General features: G+C 33.7%; 1 protein-coding gene across 6 annotated transcripts in view; it reads left to right on the top strand.

Moving 5' to 3' along the window:
• Positions 1–3342: 3342 nt before the first annotated feature.
• Positions 3343–15984, top strand: part of LOC106458896 (nuclear factor of activated T-cells 5-like) — a 78765-nt gene continuing 66123 nt past the window's right edge. For 2 of the 6 annotated variants that reach the window (XM_013918456.2, XM_022385263.1), the window contains exon 1: positions 3616–4085. The gene's annotated coding sequence lies outside the window, so the exon portion shown is untranslated. The other 4 variants (XM_022385261.1, XM_022385259.1, XM_022385260.1 and 1 more) reach the window with 4 other exon arrangements.

Below are 15984 nucleotides of genomic sequence, written 5' to 3' on the forward strand. Positions count from 1 at the left end.
AATAGGCGGGAGTTTCGCAATACATATTTGACAGTATAAGCTGTGTATGCTTCTAAATATAAATTTAATTTAAACAAATGTTGATATTAAAATAAATGTATAATAGCAAATTCGTTACACCAGTCATACATGTCGGAATATATTTTGAACTGAGCTTAGTATGCCTTTCATAGCACCTTTCAATCATAGTTAATTGTTTTTTCAATTGGGTTATGTTGTAATCTGGCCAGCTAAATTCTAGAATTTCATTTGGTAGTGTCATGGCTGGGGTAGCTCAAAGAGGCCATGTAGTCACATACTTTAGTAAATGGTGTTTTATGATTAATTCTTTAGTGGACCAGAAAAGATAGTATATCGCTGTGATTTATAAAGTGTAATATAACAGATGTTAAGTTTAAAGTGACGAGAAACGAACTGACTGTGGAATTACTGTATACTAAAAGTTTGTATCGAGAAAGAATAAACTGGTTTAATCAAGAAAGGACTTGTATCACTGACGTTCCTCGGAAAGAATTTCTACCGGAAATTAAGAAACAAGCAGATACGTAACAATATGTTTACATTTAACGAGTTTTGGTTTTACCTTAAGGTATATTTGAAAGGTAAGTAAATTATTTATATTCTAATGAAGAGTTTTATTTTCTTTGAATCAATGCCTGTTTTGATTTGGTTTGAGTAAGATGTGTAATATTAGCCATCAGTATTTACATGCTCTTTGTGAAAGGGTATATATATCTTGGGTGAAAGCTTATCACTGTGTATGTATAACTACTAAATTGTAGTGTATTTTCTATGTTAAAGTGTTTTAACTATGATATTGCAAATATCTTTGTTAAAGTGTATTTTGTTTGATTCCTTTTATTTCTATTTGCTTCCATAATTGTGTGATATATTTCTTCTTATATTTTTTTATGTGAAAGTGTACTTTTCAGTTGTAAAGCATTTTCAGTTTCTAGTCTATTTAAAATGCAGAATCTGATTGATGGTACTATGTACTTTGTAAAGTGATTGAAAAAATAATTATTTTTGTTTAAGGGCTCATTTATTTTTCTGTTCATTCTTGCAATGTGTTATTACAATTTGTAAGTGTAACTAATTGTAACTAATATTAAAGTTTCTCTGCAACTTCATGTGACTTGACAATCATTGCATTTTGTATGATTATATGATTATCAAAAAGAATTTCTAATACAAAGTATTTGAGTGATTTGTACTTGACTATATTTTCGTTTCTTTGTTAAAAGGCATTCTTATGATATCAAATTTTAGATTATCTGTGTTATAGTTCTTCATTTGTATATACAGATTTCTTTGTTGAAGGATGCTATTATACAAACTAGTTAATAGCATGGATTGATCTGTATTAAAGTTTTGCTTAGTATTGTTTTACAAATGTTTCCATCTTATTCTTATTATGCTTTTTCTAGTGAGTCATTGTTATGTGTAGCTACTGATGTTTTTCTTAAAGGGTTGTGTTGTCTGTATTGCATGTAAGTATTTTTAAAGGAGTGAAAGAAACTTATGCCACTCCTTGACCAACGTTTGTTTGTCAGTTTTATTGGATCTAAAGTTAAGATGAATGTCAGCTTGGTGACAAAAGCAATGTAGTACATAAGCATGCTTCATGTTTTCTACCTCTCTGTGTTAATATAAACAATTTTCCAGCTTTGTTATTGGTGCAGGTATTTGTAGTTCCAAATAATACATTGTTGAAAAAAGTGATAAGTTTCTTTTGCGCTAGAAATCCATTGTTCTGTGCCTTTTATTTATATTAGTACCCTTTGTCCTCCTGTGAGAAAGACAACTGCAAGGTCATTATAGTAGTTGAAATTAGACTCTTCCACTAGGAGTCAGGTGACCCCTCTTGCATTTCATTGGAAATGACCAATCACGTGAGTGTTGCTAATTGCTCTTGGTAAGCCTGATATTAACAATATAAGTAGCTAACTGAGTTTTTTCACTCTAGACCATGATATCGGGAGATGCCGTTCGAAACTAGAGATCGTCGAGCTGGAGTATCTCCAAAGTTAACATTCCAGAAGACACTTGTCTGCTTTGCCACGTGAAGTATAAATTTTACTTTTTTGTTTTAAATAAAGAATATTTATTGCGATTGTGCGTTTGTGTTCAATCTTTCTTTATTTCTCACGAATTCAGTTAGTGCAATAGATAGAATTGTTTCGTAGTATATATATATATATCTTGACGAATCTCTCATTATTAAGCGGATCTGTCTTGTCCCTTTTAAGTGAAATTAATTTTGCCGGAAAATATCACAGCAGCATGAATTAAACAAACACGAAGAATACAATGACTTCAAATTAGTATTGATGAATACCTTTTAATGGATCAAACAAAGAGCTATAAAGTCTCATTTTTTTAATTTTAGATAAATGTTGATAAATAATTAAAATACTGTTTTTAGAGATAGAAAAAACTCTTAGAGATGCTGCATCATATCACCATGTTTTAATTTATTTTTATTGTAACTCCAGACATTAAGTAGTTTCAGTTATTATTTGACAGATTCTTCCTAAAAAATAGCTGTTGTTTTTGCATTTTCGCATTGCTTAAATGAGGGTGGGGAGGTTAAGACTTGTATAGAGTTTTTAGGTTTGGGGTAGCATCACTCGGAGACGTTCTTGTGTTGCTAACATTAATACTGAGGCCCAGCATGGCCAGGTGTTTAGGGCATTCGACTCGCAATCTGCGGGTCGCGGGTTCAAATCCCCATCACACCAAACATGCTCGCCCTTTTAGCCGTGGGGGCGTTATACTGTGACGGTCAATCCCACTATTTGTTGGTAAAATAGTAGCCCAAGAGTTGGCGGTGGGTGATGATGACTAGCTGCCTTCCATCTAGTCTTACACTACTAAATTAGGGACGTCTAGCGCAGATAGCCCTCGTGTAGCTTTGCGCGAAATCCATAACAAACAAACATTAATATTGATTAAGAACTTCTAGTGTTTCATCTTATTCATTATTGTTTAGTGCTATATTTCCCCTTAATATCTACATTTTTTTTTACATTATTTTGTTCTTTTAAGGTATTTAATATTGGTTTTACATAATGAGAAAATACGCCATGACCCAGTTTTAGATAATAATATATATATATAGTGGAGACGACTCATGTTTTATTTAAATCACCAAACAAATAGCAACTGTTGACCTCCTGAGGTCATCACCAGGTTACGTCAAGTGGGTTCCTCGTCATCTTGGATAGATACTATGATAGTAAATATATTAACATGTTATTTTGATAAACATCCAAAGATTACTTCGCAAAACCGACACCGGATGCAACGAAAAAGTTGAAATGAGTACTTGATTCGGACTTCGAATTTACTTGCAGAGGTAGCATTATTCAGCATCGTCCTATGGCTCTAGATTTGCTACGTTTACCTCAGTCTTTTTCTTTAACTTTCCTCCTTACCCTCAGGACTTGAGATCAATGTATCGCTCACATTAAGGAGACATGTGCACTAAACACGCATGTATCACGTGCTCCGGTAGAGTTACTCGACCTATCGCAAAACTTTAGTCTGGTCATTGGATTATGTCGAAGTCTCGGGGTTGGTAACAGAGATAGGTTTGTTATAAAATAGGAATGTGTAAGATTTGTTTCTATGGCTAGTGTTAGGCGCCATAGTTGTGTACTGATATTAGTTATATTGTGTATCATATTTGGCGTAATGTTAACGCTTCGTTGAAATACTCGTATGTGAAATGTGAATATTATTTAATTTGCGAATGGTAGTAATACTAATAATTACAATTGTCGACGTTATGTAGATGAAAATACGGTGTTTATCGACATGTTTATGACCACGAAGAATCTAAGAATAAGATCAATAAATAACATGTACTGGAGTCTAGACTGTTTCGGTGTCTGTCTGCAACAGTTTATTAATTCTTGAAACTTAATTTGGATTAAAACTAAGTTAAAAAATTAAATTGTGAAAACCAACCGAAATATCGGAGATTTCATTCAACTTACGATCTAATCTTGTACTTTTTGTAGTTTTACAATTTACTTAGTTTAGTTTGGCAGTTGAAGAAATTGAGGGGTACTCGAAACTAGGTAAGTTTAAGATTTAATTTTTAGTCGAGTAGTTTCTGTCATCATTAATGTAGTAGTATTATAATATAAGTTAGACCAGTTAAATATTGATATTTAGCAGTTTAAGTTTAAGCATATTTTTATTTCATCTCTAGATTTTGTAGTAAATTTTAGGCTTGGGCCTAACTTAAAATTGAGTTTATTTAAATGTTACAGTTGTTAGGTGTACTCGTATCACTGTCACTGTGTCATTAGTACCAGGTTGGATTGTGGTTTCAACTTTCACCCTAAATGGGTAGCTTGTAGTTAATTGTAAGTGTTTTTTTCTAGTTATGAATAAATTTAAGAGTTATTTATAATAAAGTTGGTTAGTTCCTGCGATTTAAACTGTCAAGATTGTCACCAAGAAAAAAAAAAAAAGCTTAAAGTTAATCGATCCATTTGTTAACGTGGTGAGTGCAAAACTTCTGGTGAAGGGGCTGTGGTGGGCTAAACAAAAGTTGAGAGGTTTGCATTCTACATCTTGTGGTAATGTAAAGTTTAGTATTTACGAAGTGAACTATCTTCAACACTGTGCATTTTTTGTTGAGTGTGGTGCTACAGGGGAGGCTAAGAGTAAGACTCGTTTTATGGTAGCTTTAGCCCTATCAAGACCCCATCCCCATTTTTCTGCTGCCCCTGTTAAATAGCTTTAAAGAAATGCTGTAAATTACAGTGTAATTCTACAAGATATTTTAATAATCAGTAAGAGTATCTGTGTTTTGTATTGCATTATTATTATTATTATTAAAATTTTTACTTGGAACTAATTAAAGAATAAATTAATTATATTAGCCATGACATGAGAATTGCTTATACACTTTGTGGGATTTTCCTGTGTCACTGTGAAATAAATTATCTTTGATTTAACTGTAATGTAAAATAAAAATTTTTTGTATGTAAAACATTTTAAGTTTAGTTAATGTGTTTGGTCAGTACATAGAGCAAGAAAATGTTAATTATAGTAGGAGAAGTAATTGACAATAAGTTTTTGGTTTTCTGATATACTATATTAATAAGAAATAACTATGTTATAAAAAAATAAATAATCGGCTTGGGGTTGCATGTTGAGTAAGTGGAGTGTATTCAAATATGGCAAAGATTAATAGCACCCATTTATATACACACGCACACACTAATCTCCATTACTACTATTTGGAGCTGATGTAATGAACTGAACCCCCCCCCTTTTGTTTTTATTCAAATGTTAAATATGAAGTTTCATATTCCAATTATAGTTTGCAATATTATATTGGGGAGACAGAGAGAGAGAGAATAATAGGATAAATCCCTATAATTTATTTGGCTGATTTCTGAATACAACAAAACACAAGTTTGATTTGGAAAAGACAATCAAGTGTTAATTTCAAATGGCTTTATTTTTCTGACACTGTAGCTAGTTTATGAAGTGAATTAAAAAAGAGAAATAAAATTTTTTGAAAAAATAAAGTGGGTTCAATTTCTACTTTTTACTTGGGGAGTGAGTATGCTAGACCAGCTTTCAACGAATAAAATCATACAAAGTCTTCACTATATACTGCCCCCAGTGGCACAGCGGTATGTCTGCGGACTTACAACGCTAGAAACCGGGTTTCGATACTCGTGGTCGGCAGAGCACAGATAGCCCATTGTGTAACTTTGTGCTTAATTTCAAACAAACAAACACTATATACTTTTCTTTTTTTTGTCTAAATTTGTTTAGTGGGGGGGGTTGAAATAACCATATGAGATATCCCCAAAAAATATTATGAAAATTGATAGTCACAATTCAATGATATCATTTATAAGATGTCATTTTCCATAAAGCTTATAGTTTAATTAAAGTCATGTACTTCCTTGCAAGAAGTTTTTTAAGAAGGGGAAACAGTTTTTATTTAAAGAAAATTGTATGTGTATTATGTGTGTGTGTGTGTGTCTATATCTATATAATCTCCCAAGTATATAGGTAGTCTTTTGTGTGGTTCATTATAATGCCCTGGTGTAAATCTTGCAGTATGGTATCAACAAAGGCAAAACACTTGCCACCACTGAGGAAAGTGACATTTTAATTATGTAAATACTAAATTTTCCCAATAGGAATGACATATCAATAACTAACTTAAATTTGTGTTCAAAAATCAACTTTAGAACAGGCTAATAAGAGCAAAATGTACTTCATCAAAATTTGCTATTAATTCCAACTGAACTATTAGCTGCATTAACAGTGTGTTTCTACAAGATTAAATTTAGTAGCTGAAGCTTTCATTGAAGCAGATATTACTTTGGTAGGTTATCAGTTTGCTTTATCATATGATATTGATGTATGTTTTTATCTGTTTTATCTTTTTTTTTTTTTTCCAAACCCTTGATATCAGGTATGTTTTCACCATTGTTAAATATATAAGATTAGGTACGCTTATTTTCTAAACTTTTATGGCTTTTTGAACTTATTTTGATTGTCCTAATTAGGAACATTTCATAAAGTTTTCAGAAATTGTGGTTCTTGTGATCTTTCAATAGGATGCAGTTGAACTAAAAATGGACCTTCTGTCTACCAAATTTTTCTTTGAGTCATAGCTTGATAACTGAGAGCCATGAATGCATCACCATTTGAAAAAAAATCTACCCTTAATTGCCTAGTTGTACAGAACTTTTTTAAATTGCATAAGACACTTGAGTTTTCTTTCAACAATGCATTGCATCACAGACACAGATTAAGGGTATTTGAGATGTATTCTGACACCTTTTCTTAAGTTCTTATTTAAAACTTTGTAGGGCTATAGTTTTCATCCTTTGTGTGTGTGTGTGTGTGTGTGTGTGTAAAGCATTATAATTCAATGATCAATTAATTAATATTTGAATGTAGGACAAAGGTCAAATTCCTACTGAAGATTAACCACTTGTATTATAAGGTTTAAAATTTGTATTTTGAAAAAGTGTAATTTGGAAAGAGGATCCTGCATTTAGATCTACACTTTTAAGGGTGATGATTTATTTAGTGTTCATTTTAGGTTGGTTACTTCAAAAGTCAAACATCTTGGGTTAGGGGTTGTACTTTTTGAGTGCTTTTCTAGTTTTTTTTTGTATAATATTTTGTTTTTATAATCATTCTTTAGAATACTGGAATATCATTTTCTCACTTAAAATGTTTCTTTTTGATATGTCTTCTTACACTGTATTGTATCAAAATGTTTTGATGGTGGTAAGAATTGATTCCATATCATATTATTTTTCTTAAGCATCTTTTTTCAAAAACTTTTTTAACCTTAAACATTCTACATCACAAAAATTGTTATAAAATCACATTTTCATTCTTTATGGTCTCTAGAAGACCTTAAATTTGCATGGCTTGGTGGAAAAACCTTTACTCGTACCTAAAATACTATTTGTGAAACTAATCTGCTATACAGAAAAAATGAATTGGGGGAATGGACTTTGCTTCTAAGTAATTCATGAATTATTTCTTTTCATTGAAATTGCATATTTTAGTGTAAAGAGAACTTGTTCATAATTAATCCCTAATAAAATTATTTAGAAATTTTCCAACACACATTTTCTCTCTTCCTTAGATAAGTCCCTTCTTTGATTTTTCTCCTACGAAACCTGTTTCATAGAAAAAATAATTTTGCCTGCTTTATTTTTACATATTTTGGAAATTTATTTCTTTGTATCCTGCTCAGAAATGTCTGGCCCACACAACATTCCAAGATTAAATAGAAAGCTACGTAATGACTTTTAATCTTGGCTTCAAAGTACCATATGCACATGGTTAATATCTGCTTAGTTTTATTTCTAGCTTAGTTATGTGCCAATACAATTTCTTAATGCAGATATGCTGTTCACAATACTTTAATTATTTCTGAAACCTGAATTACTGATTTTATTTTCTTCTCAAATGTAATACTTTTAAGTAAAACTAGACATTATATTATTGATATTTAGTAAGATAGAGAATACTTCAGTTACTGATAAATAAATCTGCATGTATGTGACGTTCTAAGATAAACTGGTTTTCTTGAAAGTATTGATCTGCTTAATAATGGGAGGATTGAGGAGGAATTTGCAGAGTAATCTGAATCTAAACTGGAAATAGTTTTAACTTGATTGAAAAATAAACAGACTAGACATTTTTTGATGTAAAGTAAAAACAATATGATACAAGAACAACAACAAAAAGTATGCATTTATGTGTAAACAAGTGAACAATTGCCTCTTCTAGGTTAGTGAATATATGTATAGTTTTCTGTCTCTTGAGAACTCTGAACTAGTCGCATTAACCCTTTTGAGACAGATCACAGGTGAAAGGCCATGTCATCTCGTTTGTTGACCCACATTCGAAATTTCATGAATTTGTGTCTAAGTTTGGTATCAAACTGTGGATTATAATTCAAATTTTAGAGCTATACATTACTCAATTTGTTAATTTAAAAGTATTAAAAAAAACACAATTAAACATTGATTTTTGTGTGTAGTGGTATGTTGAATGCAGCACTGGTTCAAATTAGATGTTTGTGAAGCCTAAATAATAAGTATAGTTTTGTACAAATCAGAAATGCAAATTACCGATATTGACAAGCTAGAATGTAAAGTAAGAAGTTCTTATCTTTTCTATTCACTAAGATATTACTCACATTTTAAATCAAACATAGTGGCACCCCACTCACCTCCTTCCATTTTTGGAAATGCACACTTATAAACACTTCTATATATGACATGACTAACCAACCAGAAGCTCAGAATGTCCCCCTAGTGGTTTTCTCAGCCTTTCTAATGTACCTAGTACCATTTCTTTAGACAAAAATACAGCTTAGTTATTAAGTTTGATAAATTATAGTAGAAAACCTAAATAAAATATTTTGTTTCATGTCCTCAACATGCAAAATTTTTAAAGGCTTAGCAACCTGCAGCAACCGAGTACAAAAGCTGTAACTAGAAGAGATAATTGTTTGCTTTACTTTTTTATTTACTGTTCTATGTTTTAAGAAAAATAACTTTATAAGAACTTATTTCAAAATAGCAATAATCTATATACATATATAATGTATAATAACTGAAATGTGACTATTTTATAACATGCTAGTCGACTAGAACATAGCAAAGCCAAGTTACTTTGTACAGACTAAAGGTTACCTTTATGTTAATTGATATGGCAACATGAGTGCACATCAGCCATGTCATTGTAACTTCTGTATTGTTAGTCAGGCACGGATGAAAGGTCAATATAATAAAATAATAAATATATAATGTTATGAGATTTAAGACATTTTGTCTAAACATTTATGTTTTCGTGTTATAATTTGTGTTCATTCTAGAATGAAAGAGGCATAATTTATGTCTATTTCCCAATTTTTTATGGTGATTGCAAGATTGGTCAAATTTACCGAACCTGTACAGAGATTAATTACTGACAATAACTGATGAAATATAAAGTGTTTTTTTTTTGTTTTTTTTTTAATCAAGAAATGTTTGAAAACTATCCAGACATTATAAAGATTTTGCATGTGAAATTTCAAAATTTACTGATTCATAAAAGTATTTTTAATGTTAAAATGAAAAACACTTTGCATGATAGATAGGCAAGATGTGAAAAGAAAAAAAGGCATGAGAGAAACATTGCTTTACGAACCTTAAGACTTAATAAAAAGAAATAAAAAATTGGATATTTTGCTTATGAAAGCATTGTAATGTTTATTCGTAAACTGCCAAATTTCATTAACAAATGCTTGCTAATTTAAAATTTGTAGCATGAAAACTATAACAAGCACGAAATGGTTACGAGGTCAGTCCCAGGTTGAAAGTTAATCACCAGAAGTGAGTTAGAATAAATGTTGTGATTTTGGAATAATTTTTTTTTTCTCATAAGATAGCATGACTGGTCACTGGCTCATACAATTGTGCACTAGAAAATAGATATCATTGACACTGGTAAAATAAGTGGTATATATGAGAGCAACAAAGACACAAGAACATATTGAAATTTCTCAGTTCTAAGTGTTTTATGCTAAAAAAAATTGAGAAAGTACTTAAAATTCAAAATTTCTACAGCACTTAGTATGGAGAAAAAAAACACGGGGTTGTTCAGTACTACGGCCTGCTACATAGGTGGACGAAGTATGACGTCTGTTGAGAATAGGCTGGTTATGAAAACCCTCAATCACACTCGTGTCTGGATACATAGGATGAATAAAAAAAAAACTACATTGTGCTTCCCATGAATATTTTTTGCCCAGATGGACCACAACTGGCATCCTCTGATGTTGCCCAAGGTACTACTCTTGGCACATTCTTATACAACCCATTGTCGCTTCCACAGTAGACTTTCTATGTTTGTTAATGTCATGCTGTTTCAACTCGTGGTTCTACAGCACTTTTCTCACTTATTCAAGGCTGTACATCTCTTCTGTATGCATTAGTGCCTGCCAATTCAGTTCTGCCCTTTTTCTATTTCTATGTTAATTACTGGGTGAAGAGCATACCTGTTCTGGAAGTAGTGCTATACTCCACAGGTATGCTTTCTTTTCATATTCTTGCACACCTCTTCTTTCAGTGCAATCGCTTTCCACCTGATTGGATATTGATGTTCATTCACTGGCCCCTCCACTTTTGCGCTGTGGGATTTTAGCTTTGGATGAGGTGAGGTAAGACCATTTCAGAAGTTAACATTTTCTTATACTGACAATGTACTTCCAATAGGTACTTTCCTTTCTCCTCACTGATATGCCGGTGTTTTTGGTTTGTACCTGCCAATTCTCAAAATTGGGGATTACTCTAGAATAGTAGAGCGAGCTAGCTGTGCTAGTGTAGAGGGTGCAGTATGATTGGTGGAGGGTAGTCATATGATTAGCACATGTTCTGAAATGGTGCACAACTGATGGGGTGTGTGTAAAAAAAACTGGTGTAATGTTAAGGAAAAATGTTAACAATGATTAGAGGTAAATACCCATTGGAAATACATTTTCAGTATAAGAAAATGTAAACTCTTGAGGCTTGTAACAAAGATCACGAGTGGTGGTTTAACTCCAGTGTTATACAGTCTTTATTTCCAAATATTCATTGTATCTGTCTACCAAAATACACCTCACTCTGTCCATTCTGTAACTTCTGGCCTGGTCTTGTATACCTGTTGTTTATGCCCAGTATTCTAATTCAGTTGTATTTTATGAAAAATATACTAATACTATGAAGATGCTATTGTATTTGTTTTTAACGTCATATTACAACTATAAAATACACACACACGCACACAGTATAATATAAAGTATAATTTAGGGAGAATAAGACTTTATAGTAATCTGTTTCTGTGGCATGCTCCTCTAAACTTTTCATGATTTTATCTGATTTTTTTTTTTTTAAATAGAAAGTAAGCCCTGTCTTTTGATTTTTTGTTCTTTTTATAGCCAGATTAAGATTTTAGGATAAGTGGCTGTGGGTGGTTTGGTATCACAATATAGTAATCGTATAATTAGAATATTTCTGTGCTTTATGATTTGTTTTGGGCAAACATGCTCATTTTTATTTTAGATTAACAGGCATGTTAACATTCTCTTTGCTTATTTCTCTCTGGAAGCCAAATTTGGGAGCCACATACATGTACCCTCAGTGTGGTATTACTATTAATATACTTCTCTTTATGTTTGGCAGTAGAAACTGCTGGGTTGTTGCGTTCATTTTGAGAAATAATTGCCACATTAGATATGCTATTTTCCAGAAGTCTTAAGAGATAATATATTAATGTAACATCCCTCTCAGCATAGTTGGTGTTCTGCTGTTTCTATATCTTGTATAATATACAGTTGCATAAAGATGTCTGCACTTGAGAGACTGGAAAAATAGATTGTTTCATTTTACTTTCTACAGTTAGCGTTAATACCAGCATTTATATAGGCAAGAATTGTTACTTTCCAGTATCATAATTACAAACAAAAGGTGAAATCCGTCCTGTGCCAAGACAGCACTTAGTAACTGTTGTTGAATTCTGGCCTTATTAGCATAAGCGAATGAAAATAGTGATACATTCCACCCGGATGAGATGCATTTCTGTCGCAGGTTATCCTCCTAATTATCAGCTGGTATCCATCGTACAGCTGGATGTACTGAAACAACTAGGCTAAAGTGTCTTGCTAAAAGACACAGCAGCATGTCGCCTCGAACTCGCAACCATCCGACTACGAGTCCAAAGCGCGAAGCCACTGACCCCCCCCCCTCACACAAACACACACATTTATCGAAAAATTGCGAAATGAATTTGCTTTGTCACAGTAACTTGCATTTAACGAGATACGTTAAATAAAATTATCTAGACATATTGCATAGTAACAGTAAAAAATACAAATCGTGTTAAAATATGGGGATTGGATTTCATTTTTGTTTGTATTACATTTTGCTGAAAATATGAATAACATTATTATGTCCTTGTTGTCATTTAAATATTGATACTTACTGTGTATTAATTGCAAAATCAGTTAATACTGAGTACCAAAAAAAATTGAACTGTATGAATATTTAACGTTCGTTGGTAAATATAATAAAATGATACGTGTGCATGCTGCCGACATAAACAAAGTACGTATACACTATAATCGATTTTTTGTGTAAGGTTATACACGTGTCGAAAATGCAGCGTATTTGACTTGTGACGGAAACGGAGTAAATGACGTTATATATGTTGATGTTAGTTGACTTTCCGCCCTCTAGTGAAATATTTCGATATCGCTGTAGCCAGCCAAATTGCATTAATTTGGCCATTTACATGTACTTATTGAATAGCGTATTAAGTTTGTTTTGTTTGTTAATTCGATGATAAAATAAATGTGAAGAAATAGCGTCTGTTATAAAGAAATACTGGGCAAAAATACGAAATCCTATAACCAGAGTGCCCCCCCCCCCACTTCCCATTGGTACAGTGGTATGTTTGCGGACTTGCAACGCTAGAAACCGGGTTTCGATACCCCGGGTGGGCAGAACACAGATTTCCAATTTATGGCTTTGTGCTTAAACTACAAACAAACGGGACGTCCTTTCGAAAGTGCTCAGGTTTTAAGCTTTCGCATTTCTGCCTTTTTTTTTTATCACTAGCCTTACCTTGGTCCTTCTTGAGATATTAACGTCATACTTTATTCTCCAATATAGAAACTGAAATCGTATAAAATCCACTGACTTGTAGATTACCATGCTTAGTTTAACACGAAAATATAACGTGTTTTAAGAAATGTCATCGTGTTCGAGGTAAAACTTGTTTGAGTAAGTGTTGGGCGTCAAATATAAGCTATGAGCGTTCTTCTTTACTGAGTAAAAGAAGTTAAATTTCTAGGACATTTTTATTCACATTTATTTTTCCAGTGGCCAATGGGAGACTCTGCACATGATGTTATCGCATATAAACATCGTTTAAACACCTTGCAAGGTCGTTAGCAGTAGTGGTTACAGTCCACCCAGTAATTTCGATTTTATATATTAATTGCATACCTCTGCAACTGCCATGTATCGGTGCTTTTGCCTGGTGGTAATGTATTATCCAATTATCTATTGCATGTTTAACATAAGTCACAAACTACATTTAAGCTTAACATACGATAATGAAAAACAACACAAAATTGTAATCTTTTATCAAAACATTTGAATTACGGCACCAGAAATAAATATGTTTTGCATGCTTTTGTTACATCAAGGTTTTAATGCTCTGTCATTAATGTTACGAGAGCGGAAGTCGAGCGACACTGGGAGCTTGCGCTGGAGTTCTAGAAAGATCGAGGAACCTGTCGAACGTCCAAGCGTTTGCTAGACGTCCTGTATTTTAGTATATAAGCCGGCAGATAAATTGATAAGGGGGATAATCGAGTCAAGCCGTAAGTAAAGTGTGTAAATCATTGTGAATTCTAGCGTATGTTTAAGTTAAAGTGACTGTGGAAATTCTGTGTATTGCAAAGTTGTATTAAGGAAGAATAAACTAGTTTTATTTAAGAAAGGACTTGTGTCGCCGAAGTTCCTCCAGATGAATGTTTATGGGAAATTAACAATGACCAAAGACGTAACAAATTGGTGTCGGAGAGTGGGACTGAAAAAAAAAAATAAATAGAAGAAGATGGAAACGAGAAGTGGCAAATCAAAGTACAGCTTAGCAGATTTGGTGGCAGCAATACAAGAACAGCAAAAGAAACAAGAAGAACGAGAAAATAAACAAGAAGAGAGATTACAGCAGATGTTGGAGGAAAAAGAAAAGAAAGAAGAAGAACGAGAAGAGACACAACAGCAGTGGCAAGAAAACCTGCAACAGTGGCAGCTCGAACAGCATAATTAACTAAAGAGATTACAGCAGTTGTTGGAGGAAAAGAAAAGAAACGAGAAGAACGAGAACATAAACAAGAAGAGAGACTACAGCAGTGGCAACTGGAACAAGAAAAGAAACATGAAGTACAAGTGGAAAACTTCAGTAAATTTCAAAGTGAATTAAATACATTAAAGGATGATTTACTGTCTTTTACACAAAGAGGATATATTAGCCATGGACCAAATCTACCTCAAACAACAGGAAGCCCCTTCCAGATCCTGCAGCTAAACCCTAATGCAGACATCTTCAGTCCAGACATGAGTGTCAGCAATAGGGGTGATCTAGTACTAAGGAGGCCACAGGAATTCGATGGGAAGGCACTTGGGAAGCATATAGAGCACAATTTGAGCTCCTGGCAGAAATGAATGGATGGACAGATGAGCAGAAGGCAGTGTACTTGGCAATGAGCTTGAAGGGACAACCATTGGAAATACTTGGACAGTTGTCAGCAGACGACAGGCACAGCTATAGAGCACTGGTAGCTGCTATAGAGCTCAGGTATGGAACACAAAATCAGTCTGAAGTCTAGAGTCCGTGGTAAAGGGGAGATCCTGCAAGAGCTGGCACAGGACTTGGAAAGTATGGCACACAAGGCCTACCCAACTGCACCACCCGATGTCCTCAAGCTGTTGCTGAGGGATCAGTTTGTAGATGCCTTGGACAGTCCACAACTGAAGATACAAGTGAAGGAAGCACACCCCTCTACTATGCAGGATGCATAGGTCTTGAATTCGAATCCTACATTATGTCCAGCACTGAGGTACCAAGGTTGGTACAGTCATGAGGATTCAAGGGCAGAAAAGGTCAGCTTTCAGAGAAGTTTGAGGGACTTTGCTGGCACTATAACAAACCTGGGCACAAGAGAGCTCAATGCCGGCAACTTCAACACAGGGAAGATGCCACGGCAGGAAAGGCTGCTACCCAGAAAGGTTGTTGGAACTGTGGAGAGCAAGGACATATGAACAGCCAGTGTAAGAAGAATACTACCAATAAGTCCGCTTTGGGAAACCAGTAGTGGTTAGTGTTGAGGGATGCCCACCAACCCCCATTGTGAAAGTCCCAACAGCTAAGTGTGAAATGGCTAGCACACATAGTGTCTACATGACACTACAGGAAAACTGGATGGCCAAATGAGCAATTTTGTTATAGATTCTGCATCTCGGCAAACTTTTTGTGAGTTTCAAGGTGCTAGATCACAAAGGAGTACCAGAAGCCATACAGAAGCTGTGTGGTGTGACAGGACATTATACAAGGTTGTGGGGACCAGTGTGGGTAACTATTGAGCTCATTGGCATGAAGGACTGACACAAAGTATACTTGGCTGACATTAAAGGCCAATGCATATTAGGGTTGTACTACTTACTACGAAGGAAGTGTGTAATTAATTTTGATAAAATGACGTTTGGAAACAGCAAAGGTCAAATTCCAGTAAGTGTTGCTACATCTATTGATTTGTATGTCACAGCACTTAAGTCAACTACAATACCCCCTATGTCAGTGAAGATAATTTGGGGTAGGATAAAAGAACATCCCCAAGGAAGCCCAATGCTTGTGGAAGCAGTGGAAGACCCATCC

This window comes from Limulus polyphemus, unplaced genomic scaffold (assembly GCF_000517525.1).
Source record: "Limulus polyphemus unplaced genomic scaffold, Limulus_polyphemus-2.1.2 Scaffold530, whole genome shotgun sequence".
Classification (NCBI taxonomy): domain Eukaryota; kingdom Metazoa; phylum Arthropoda; class Merostomata; order Xiphosura; family Limulidae; genus Limulus; species Limulus polyphemus.